Below are 10,650 nucleotides of genomic sequence, written 5' to 3' on the forward strand. Positions count from 1 at the left end.
AGGGTTCAAACGGAACCCCCTGAAGAACTGAAAGAACTAAATTGAGACTCCAAGGAGGAGTCAAAGGTTTGTAAACAGGCTTCATTCTAACCAGAGCCTGAACAAAGGCTTGAACATCTGGCACAGCGGCCAGCTTTTTGTGAAGTAACACAGACAAGGCAGAAATCTGTCCCTTCAGGGAACTTGCAGATAATCCTTTTTCCAATCCTTCTTGAAGGAAGGATAGAATCCTAGGAATCTTAACCTTGTCCCAAGGGAATCCTTTAGATTCACACCAACAGATATATTTTTTCCAAATTTTGTGGTAAATCTTTCTAGTTACAGGCTTTCTGGCCTGAACAAGAGTATCGATAACAGAATCTGAGAATCCTCGCTTCGATAAGATCAAGCGTTCAATCTCCAAGCAGTCAGCTGGAGTGAAACCAGATTCGGATGTTCGAACGGACCCTGAACAAGAAGGTCTCGTCTCAAAGGTAGCTTCCAAGGAGGAGCCGATGACATATTTACCAGATCTGCGTACCAAGTCCTGCGTGGCCACGCAGGAGCTATCAAGATCACCGACGCCCTCTCCTGATTGATCCTGGCTACCAGCCTGGGGATGAGAGGAAACGGCGGGAACACATAAGCTAGTTTGAAGGTCCAAGGTGCTACTAGTGCATCCACTAGAGCCGCCTTGGGATCCCTGGATCTGGACCCGTAGCAAGGAACTTTGAAGTTCTGACGAGAGGCCATCAGATCCATGTCTGGAATGCCCCACAGCTGAGTGACTTGGGCAAAGATTTCCGGATGGAGTTCCCACTCCCCCGGATGCAATGTCTGACGACTCAGAAAATCCGCTTCCCAATTTTCCACTCCTGGGATGTGGATAGCAGACAGGTGGCAGGAGTGAGACTCCGCCCATAGAATGATTTTGGTCACTTCTTCCATCGCCAGGGAACTCCTTGTTCCCCCCCTGATGGTTGATGTACGCAACAGTTGTCATGTTGTCTGATTGAAACCGTATGAACTTGGCCCTCGCTAGCTGAGGCCAAGCCTTGAGAGCATTGAATATCGCTCTCAGTTCCAGAATATTTATCGGTAGAAGAGATTCTTCCCGAGACCAAAGACCCTGAGCTTTCAGGGATCCCCAGACCGCGCCCGAGCCCATCAGACTGGCGTCGGTCGTGACAATGACCCACTCTGGTCTGCGGAATGTCATCCCTCGTGACAGGTTGTCCAGGGACAGCCACCAACGGAGTGAGTCTCTGGTCCTCTGATTTACTTGTATCTTCGGAGACAAGTCTGTATAGTCCCCATTCCACTGACTGAGCATGCACAGTTGTAATGGTCTTAGATGAATGCGTGCAAAAGGAACTATGTCCATTGCCGCTACCATCAACCCGATCACTTCCATGCACTGAGCTATGGAAGGAAGAGGAACGGAATGGAGTATCCGACAAGAGTCTAGAAGTTTTGTTTTTCTGGCCTCTGTCAGAAAAATCCTCATTTCTAAGGAGTCTATTATTGTTCCCAAGAAGGGAACCCTTGTTGACGGAGATAGAGAACTCTTTTCCACGTTCACTTTCCATCCGTGAGATCTGAGAAAGGCCAGGACAATGTCCGTGTGAGCCTTTGCTTGAGGAAGGGACGACGCTTGAATCAAAATGTCGTCCAAGTAAGGTACTACAGCAATGCCCCTTGGTCTTAGCACAGCTAGAAGGGACCCTAGTACCTTTGTGAAAATCCTTGGAGCAGTGGCTAATCCGAAAGGAAGCGCCACGAACTGGTAATGTTTGTCCAGGAATGCGAACCTCAGGAACCGATAATGTTCCTTGTGGATAGGAATATGTAGATACGCATCCTTTAAATCCACCGTGGTCATGAATTGACCTTCCTGGATGGAAGGAAGAATAGTTCGAATGGTTTCCATCTTGAACGATGGAACCTTGAGAAACTTGTTTAAGATCTTGAGATCTAAGATTGGTCTGAACGTTCCCTCTTTTTTGGGAACTATAAACAGATTGGAGTAGAACCCCATCCCTTGTTCTCTTAATGGAACGGGATGAATCACTCCCATTTTTAACAGGTCTTCTACACAATGTAAGAATGCCCGTCTTTTTATGTGGTCTGAAGACAACTGAGACCTGTGGAACCTCCCCCTTGGGGGAAGTCCCTTGAATTCCAGAAGATAACCTTGGGAGACTATTTCTAGCGCCCAAGGATCCAGAACATCTCTTGCCCAAGCCTGAGCGAAGAGAGAGAGTCTGCCCCCCACCAGATCCGGTCCCGGATCGGGGGCCAACATTTCATGCTGTCTTGGTAGCAGTGGCAGGTTTCTTGGCCTGCTTTCCCTTGTTCCAGCCTTGCATTGGTCTCCAAGCTGGCTTGGCTTGAGAAGTATTACCCTCTTGCTTAGAGGACGTAGCACTTTGGGCTGGTCCATTTCTACGAAAGGGACGAAAATTAGGTTTATTTTTTGCCTTGAAAGGCCGATCCTGAGGAAGGGCGTGGCCCTTACCCCCAGTGATATCAGAGATAATCTCTTTCAAGTCAGGGCCAAACAGCGTTTTCCCCTTCGAACCAGAAACATGCGGCTGTAGCGACAGGGACAATGCATGAAATTGGTTGTAGAAGGAAACCCTGCTGAACAAACATCTTTTTAAGCAAACCTTCTAATTTTTTATCCATAGGATCTTTGAAAGCACAACTATCCTCTATGGGTATAGTGGTGCGTTTGTTTAAAGTGGAAACCGCTCCCTCGACCTTGGGGACTGTCTGCCATAAGTCCTTTCTGGGGTCGACCATAGGAAACAATTTTTTAAATATGGGGGGAGGGACGAAAGGAATACCGGGCCTTTCCCATTCTTTATTAACAATGTCCGCCACCCGCTTGGGTATAGGAAAAGCTTCTGAGAGCCCCGGCACCTCTAGGAACTTGTCCATTTTACATAGTTTCTCTGGGATGACCAACTTGTCACAATCATCCAGAGTGGATAATACCTCCTTAAGCAGAATGCGGAGATGTTCCAACTTAAATTTAAATGCAATCACATCAGGTTCAGCTTGTTGAGAAATGTTCCCTGAATCAGTAATTTCTCCCTCAGACAAAACCTCCCTGGCCCCATCAGACTGAGTTAGGGGCCCTTCAGAAATATTAATATCAATCGATTTAGCCCAAAAAGAGTCTACAGTCTTAATAAGCCCTTTTTGAAGCCCTTATTTACAATCGTAATAAACATGGCTTACCGGATCCCAGAGGGAAAATGACAGCTTCCAGCATTACATCGTCTTGTTAGAATGTGTCATACCTCAAGCAGCAAGAGACTGCTCACTGTTCCCCCAACTGAAGTTAATTGCTCTCAACAGTCCTGTGTGGAACAGCCATGGATTTTAGTGACGGTTGCTAAAATCATTTTCCTCATACAAACAGAAATCTTCATCTCTTTTCTGTTTCTGAGTAAATAGTACATACCAGCACTATTTCAAAATAACAAACTCTTGATTGAATAATAAAAACTACAGTTAAACACTAAAAAACTCTAAGCCATCTCCGTGGAGATGTTGCCTGTACAACGGCAAAGAGAATGACTGGGGTAGGCGGAGCCTAGGAGGGATCATGTGACCAGCTTTGCTGGGCTCTTTGCCATTTCCTGTTGGGGAAGAGAATATCCCACAAGTAAGGATGACGCCGTGGACCGGACACACCTATGTTGGAGAAAGTATGCATTTCTTTAGCACTTCATTCTTCCCTTTAGAGTTTATACTGAGAACACCTTAATAGGATGAAGTTGGTGATTTGGATTAAAATTTAACCTTTATTAGTTTTATTAAAAAACAGAACACACAACAAAGAATTAAAAAACACAAAAAGTAGGGGCCTATAGAACGAGTTTATCAAGTTACCCAGTGCAGTTGACAAAATTGTTATTAAGTTCAATAAGCGTGAGAATCTGGTCACTAAGCTGTATACTGGATAAGGAGATGGAATGTGTTAGAATCTCCTGAGAGAGGACAAGTAGATATACTATGAGTAAGTTTTGCTGGGTATAAAACTGACTCAGCAATAGATTAAGTACTGAGGTGTTTATCAGATAGGTTTCCTAAAGTCTATTATATTTATTCAACTCGAAAAAATATATACTGCTCAAATAGATGAGCAGTTATTAATATAAATCAGTATGAGTGAAATAACCAATTTTCATATTTTTTGGATATCTTTTGTCATAGGCTCATGTGCTTATATTTGCCTTATGCCTATGATCAGTACTTAGGAAATAGTGCTCAAATAGATGAGCAAATCTAGGTGTAAATTGATATAGGTGAAATAACCGATTTTTGTATTTTTTGGATATCTTTTGTCATTGGCTCATGTGCTTGTATTTGCCTTGTGCCTGTAATCAGTACTTGGATTTTAATTATGGTCTATTGATACAAGATAGTATACCTATACTGGTTTTCAATATATTGATTGACTTTGTTAGCAGTCTGATATCTCTTGTCATTGGCTCATGTGCTTGGATTGCCTTGTGTCTGCAATCTGTACTTCAAATTTTTGGAAAATTGTTGTCTGGTAATACAGGATAGTTAGCACATACTAGCTTAGAAAGATTATTTGGCTAATATAGCAGTCATCACTCACAGAGAGTGTCTGTAAGGTAAGTGCTTGGTTAATTCTGCTTAGTTGCAATTATAACTCCTTATATAGGGAAATGCTGATCAAATTGTTAGACATGTATAGTATATTGTAACAAATGTGGTTATATAAATATAGAGTATCACTTGTTCAAAGTGAATATTTTTACTCAGGCTGATTGTAGTTACAGCCTGAGTATTCCCTAAGGGTGTTAATCTTAATTTTATATATCTGCAGTAACCCGTACATGCAATGCCAAGTAATTTATATGTTACTCAGGTAGCGGCTAGTATCAATTGATAGCTAAATTAAATTGTTATCTGCTTAATAGGTTAACCCTAGAATATTAGAAAAGGTAATAAATTGTATTAAAGATATACTTTGTCTAGAGAAGTGCTCTTAAGTACTGGTTATGAGATTTAATAGATCCTGTGGTTTGTAAATGCCTCACTTTGAAGTTAAAGTAGAGGTTTTAGGCACTAGACACACACTCTCATCATTCAAATTCACATCTCCATTTAAGTTAAATTCTAAAAACGGTTTTGACAGGCATAACACTGATTCACACTAGATACAGTTTAAGTAAAACGTAGATTTAGCAAAGTTGGTCAATCTCTCAGAGTAAGAATAACTCGTTCAATTGTATAGTACAATTCAAGCGGCAATATTGCTATTATTAAGCGGCCCAAACTAGATGCAAAGTTAAAAAATATTGGGGGTTGAAATTAGTTCAACACCCTCCCCTGACATGTTTCGCAGACCTAATAGCGGCTTTTTCAAAGGTGAGCGCGCGCTCGCGCCGTCGGGTGTTTTATCACCTTAGCTCCACCCTATTTACAATCGGGAGCCAATCCGAGCCATCCTTACTCGAGGAGGCACGGCAATCAGAATGGAGCAATGTTATTATGGACAGGATAGGTTGATGGCAATATGGATAAGATTTGAGAATAAGAGAGCGGATAACTGGCTATTATGGATGGACTTTGTGTATATCTTTATTTTTAATCTTGGCAAATGGATGCAATATTGAATGGGTATATAATGATAGTATAATAAAGATAAAAAAAATGAGATAATTTAATATCAATGTCTATAGTGATATCATATTTATTATACATTGGTTCATATTCGAAGTTTGGATATTGTCAATTTATAATTGACATTATATCCAAACTTGAAAAAACAATCTTGTTGTGTGCAAAAGATATATATTTCAATAAAAGCTAATGTATAATTAGTCTCTATCTGAATCTAGTAATGTTTATATTGCAAGTATAATAGATTATTTATATTCCTTGTTTGGTGTGGTATAAGGTTGTATATTCACTGATACTAATGATCAATATATCCAAAATATCCCTCTATGGATAAGATATATTGATGATGTCATGTTTATATGGGAAGGCACTCAAAATGACTTGGAAATGTTTCTATCTAGTTTGAACCAAAACAATTTGAATATCAGGCTAACCTATGAAAAGAGCCAAACTGAAATTTCCTTCCTTGACTTACGAATCCATAAAGAAAATAATGGATGTCTAAGCACGGATCTCTTTAGGAAGAAAACTGCCACCAATAATGTTCTATATGCTACAAGTGCTCATGCACCAAACACCACTAAGTCCTTACCAGTAGGCGAATTTCTAAGAATGAGACGGAATTGCTCTGATGAGGCAACCTTTAAAACTAGAGCATCTGAACTTGAAAAGAGACCATTGGCCAGAGGATACAGCAGAAGATCGATTCGGGAAGCCAAAAGCAGATCTTATCATACTCCCAGAGCTGATCTATTAAAAGTCAAAACTAAGAAAACGGAACAAAAAACTTGCCTGATCTTGACATACAATGATCAATCTAATCAGATTGCAGATATAATCCGTAAAAGCTGGCATCTACTACAACTAGATGGAAACCTAGCCAAATTTATTGGGGACAAACCTGACATTGGATACAGACGTTCATGTAATCTTCAAGAATTACTCACTCCAAGTCATTACACCAAGAAAAATCCCCAGCGGAGACCAACTGAAAAGGGATCATTCGCTTGTGGTAGCTGCTCTACATGCAGTCATATGATTAATAAGACTATCATTGACAGATTTGGCAAACAACATCTCATTAAAATGTACATCAGTTGTAACTCTATGGGAGTCATTTATGCTCTACAATGTACTTGTCCGCAGACCTATATAGGGATAACGACGAGAAAACTACATACACGAGTCATGGAACATCTCCGCAATATCAGGAACGCATCCAAAGATTTGTCCAAAGACAAAAAAATTACTTCTGTAGCGTCACATTTTATGAAACACCATCAATCCAAGACCTCAGAATTGCAATGTTATGGAATACATACGATCTCATTGGGACTGAGAGGGGGTGATTTGGAGAATTCACTCCTCAAAATGGAAACCAAATGGATCTATTTGATGGACTGTGTATATCCTAAAGGAATGAACGAATTAAATAATTATTCTATGTTTATTTAAATCTATCTGTAAAATCATTGCTCAACGATTATACTTACAGAATCCAGCCTGGTCATATAGGGGTGGTGTTACAATAGAGAAATTAAATCTCTTTACATACATAACACAATATGTCTTTAACTGAAGTCATTACAACCAATTCAATTAATTAAAAAACTTTTTTCTACATTCATATCCTTACATTCAGCTTCTCCCATCATATATTTCCCCTTTCCCCCACCCCTATCCCATCACATTTTCGTTTCATTCACATCACTAATAATTACTTGATAGTTAGTGTCCGCTAATATAGGACACATAAAATATCCAAATTAACTCTACTCCACATACACAGGGTTATTTCAAATGTTAGCCTTCTGGTATAATTTTCACAATTCATTCTGTATATAATAATTTTTCTTCCTTCCTTAATTCAATTTATTACACTAACCATTATCACCATCATCCTCATACAATTATAATATATTTCTGCACTTCCAATTTAAATACTAGTTTTTTCCCCCCCACAATAAAAAAACCTCCCCTTCCCAATTTGTTATCACTCCTATAATAACTTGCTATTTACACCCTTGTATTTCACTATAATAGTTTATTTGATCATTTTATCCTGTAAATTAGGCTTCTCACACTAATATGTCACTGATTTGTCCTCTCTCACTCTCTATTCTGTATTACCCAGTCTAGTTGTCATACACCAATAACCCCACTTCAGATTACATTCACCATGCATCATCACTTTCCCTAAACCCTCTCACCCTTATATTCCCATACCACTCTATTTAGAAATATATAGAATCCTTATTATTTTTAATATAAATATCACAAGATTTAGATAGAAACCAATACTATATTAGTCTTAGTTTCAATATACTTTTTTTTAACACTTCACCCAAACCCCTCCACTCTGACAACCTTATACCACACCAAACAAGGAATATAAATAATCTATTATACTTGCAATATAAACATTACTAGATTCAGATAGAGACTAATTATACATTAGCTTTTATTGAAATATATATCTTTTGCACACAACAAGATTGTTTTTTCAAGTTTGGATATAATGTCAATTATAAATTGACAATATCCAAACTTCGAATATGAACCAATGTATAATAAATATGATATCACTATAGACATTGATATTAAATTATTATCTCATTTCTTTTATCTTTATTATACTATCATTATATACCCATTCAATATTGCATCCATTTGCCAAGATTAAAAATAAAGATATACACAAAGTCCATACATAATAGCCAGTTATCCGCTCTCTTATTCTCAAATCTTATCCATATTGCCATCAACCTATCCTGTCCATAATAACATTGCTCCATTCTGATTGCCGTGCCTCCTCGAGTAAGGATGGCTCGGATTGGCTCCCGATTGTAAATAGGGTGGAGCTAAGGTGATAAAACACCCGACGGCGCGAGCGCGCGCTCACCTTTGAAAAAGCCGCTATTAGGTCGGCGAAACATGTCAGGGGAGGGTGTTGAACCTCTTTCAACCCCCAATATTTTTTAACTTTGCATTTAGTTTGGGCCGCTTAATAATAGCAATATTGCCGCTTGAATTGTACTATACAATTGAACGAGTTATTCTTACTCTGAGAGATTGACCAACTTTGCTAAATCTACGTTTTACTTAAACTGTATCTAGTGTGAATCAGTGTTATGCCTGTCAAAACCGTTTTTAGAATTTAACTTAAATGGAGATGTGAATTTGAATGATGAGAGTGTGTGTCTAGTGCCTAAAACCTCTACTTTAACTTCAAAGTAAGGCATTTACAAACCACAGGATCTATTAAATCTCATAACCAGTACTTGAGAGCACTTCTCTAGACAAAGTATATCTTTAATACAATTTATTACCTTTTCTAATATTCTAGGGTTAACCTATTAAGCAGATAACAATTTAATTTAGCTATCAATTGATACTAGCCGCTACCTGAGTAACATATAAATTACTTGGCATTGCATGTAAGGGTTACTGCAGATATATAAAATTAAGATTAACACCCTTAGGGAATACTCAGGCTGTAACTACAATCAGCCTGAGTAAAAATATTCACTTTGAACAAGTGATACATATGAAATTAGCATATGAGCCTACCTAGGTTTAGCTTTCAACTAAGAACAACAAGAGAACAAAGCAAATTTGATGATAAAAGTAAATTAGAAAGTTGTTTAAAATTACATGCCCTATCTGAATTATGAAAGTTTAAATTTGGACTTTACTATCCCTTTAACCATAATTTACCCCTTTTCAAATTAAAAAAGGGACACTATGCCCAATTATTTTCTTTAAATATTCAGATAAAGCAGCAATTTTAAGCAACTTTCATGCTTGTGAAGTGTCACTGTCTGCCAATAAAGCAATGAGGGTTCTGCTAATCAGCCAGTGAGTAATTGTTAGCATCAAAATAAACGGCTTTAACTTAAAGGGACACTGAACCCAATTTTTTTCTTTCATGATTCAGATAGAGCAGCAATTTTAAGCAACTTTCTAATTTACTCCTATTATCAATTTTTCTTCGTTCTCTTGCTATCTTTATTTGAAAAAAACAGGAATGTAAACTTAAGAGCCGACCCATTTTTGGTTCAACACCTGGGTAGCACTTGCTGATTATTGGCTACATTTAGCCACCAATCAACAAGTACTAACCAGGTGTTGAACCAAAAATGGTCTGGTTTCTAAGCTTACATTTTCCAATAAAGATACTAAGAAAACAAAGAAAAATTGATAATAGGAGTAAATTAGAAAGTTGCTTAAAATTGCATAAAATGTTGGTTTAGTATCCCTTTAAGTGCACCCACACATACTATTTCCTTTTGTAGAGGACAGATCAGGCTTTCTTTGTTAGATCATTTATATATGAACTATAATTTAATCTGAATAAAATCTATTTCAGTGTGAGAAATTAAGAAATGTTATGTTTTCCGAGCATGCACACACATTCTTTTTAAAGTGAATTTCATAATCCTGACACACCCATATTTGCATTCTGCAATGTCCCACAGGTACAACAATGCCCCCATGTACAGATTTTCTGGGATTTCGGGTTGTTACAGGCCCAAATATAGGGCCTGTCCATTTACATGGAAATTAGACAAAATTGTTTTTTTGTGGGCCTATGTCGCCTTAAGGCAGTATAGCAGCCCAGGAAAGAAAATTACTCTCATGATGGCATATACCATTTGCAAAAGTAGACAACCCAGGGTTGTCATAAAATGTGGCCAAATAACACAATTAGCAGTAAAAGAGATAACAGAATTTATGCTTACCTGATAAATTACTTTCTCCAACGGTGTGTCCGGTCCACGGCGTCATCCTTACTTGTGGGATATTCTCTTCCCCAATAGGAAATGGCAAAGAGCCCAGCAAAGCTGGTCACATGATCCCTCCTAGGCTCCGCCTACCCCAGTCATTCGACCGACGGACAGGAGGAAATATGCATAGGAGAAACCATATGATACCGTGGTGACTGTAGTTAGAGAAAATAATTCATCAGACCTGATTAAAAAAACCAGGGCGGGCCGTGGA

This window comes from Bombina bombina, unplaced genomic scaffold (assembly GCF_027579735.1).
Source record: "Bombina bombina isolate aBomBom1 unplaced genomic scaffold, aBomBom1.pri scaffold_2310, whole genome shotgun sequence".
In the NCBI taxonomy this organism is placed as follows: Eukaryota; Metazoa; Chordata; class Amphibia; order Anura; family Bombinatoridae; genus Bombina; species Bombina bombina.